Raw genomic sequence first — 1,289 nt, forward strand, 5'->3', positions numbered from 1 at the left:
GCTTGATGCAGATTCAGGACAGATGGATACTCTTGGTACACATGTGATATGTGGTGGGCACGAGGAGTCACTCCAGAGCTCGGAGTCAGAGTGCCATGGTCTCTATGATAGGGGACAGGATTGCCATGAGTTGAGTTCTGAGTTGGAGGTGACAGAGATTGCCAGGGTTGCATCAACGTTCGGTGTCCTCATGTACGAGATGCTGATCTCGAGGCCCGACATAGCAGCTGCAGTGGGAGCATTTGCAGCAGGGTTGATTAGTTGTTCGATGACTGATCTCGGCATAGAGCATAGGGGAGGTTTGCAGGTATTGGACCGATACTTGCAGGAGTGCATGAGCTCTTGTAGACTCTTTGCAGAGCTTGGAGCTAGCTCTGTGTGGCTTTCGCAGCGGGATGTTTGTCTATCAGTAGAGCCGGATGCACTAGCTCATCGAGAGTCAGTGGGCATAGGTTGAGAGAATCTCTCACCTTCTATTAGTTGTACACTAGTAGATCTTGCTTAAAGGCACATTGGCCTTTAAGTGGGAGGTTGTTGGGGTTAAGGCCTATGTGCCTTGACCGGTCGCCCAGGTCATGGGCGCCCGCCCATTGTTACCCTATACTTATAGTGAGTATACTGTATATGGGGAGCTGCCACTTCACAGTCTCCCCACCCACATTGTGTGTGTGTCTCCTTCTCTCTCTCTCTCTCTCTCCGTCTATGGTGCTCCTCGATCCCCTTCACCATCCATCTATGAAAATTGTGGTAGCCCAAACTTCAGTTCTCCATTGAGGAAGGCTCGAAGAGCTGAGACTAGCTCGGGGTCTTTATATAGTTTGGACATGATGGTGGTTCTAACTTCTGAAGACATGAAATCCATCAATTTGGCAATGTTTAACGGCACCTTTTGGGCTTCAGTCCCCTGATGTGGGAAAGATGGGATCTCCATTTCTTTGATAGGATCAGGTAGTCCCTTTGTAAACATTCTTTCCATCAAGAAGTGAGTACGCCCACACTACAAGAGATTGTGTGCTCTTCTGACGCTGTTAGCGACGGAAATACACTGGGTTTTTATAACCCCCGACGTCGCTACAACTGTCGCTAATAGCGTCGCTACGAGAGCGTCGCTATAGGCATCGCTATCAGCGTCGCTATATAGAGATGCTCATAGCGACGGTTATAGCGACGTTTACACAGAAGTCTATAGCGACGCTCATAGCGACGCTACAGAGCCATAAATAGCAACGATTATAGCGACGCCCGAGAGAATTTTTTTTTGGTGACAGGGCATTGAATGCCCTGCCACC

This window comes from Adiantum capillus-veneris, chromosome 21, assembly GCF_014529385.1.
Source record: "Adiantum capillus-veneris isolate H3 chromosome 21, ASM1452938v2, whole genome shotgun sequence".
Classification (NCBI taxonomy): domain Eukaryota; kingdom Viridiplantae; phylum Streptophyta; class Polypodiopsida; order Polypodiales; family Pteridaceae; genus Adiantum; species Adiantum capillus-veneris.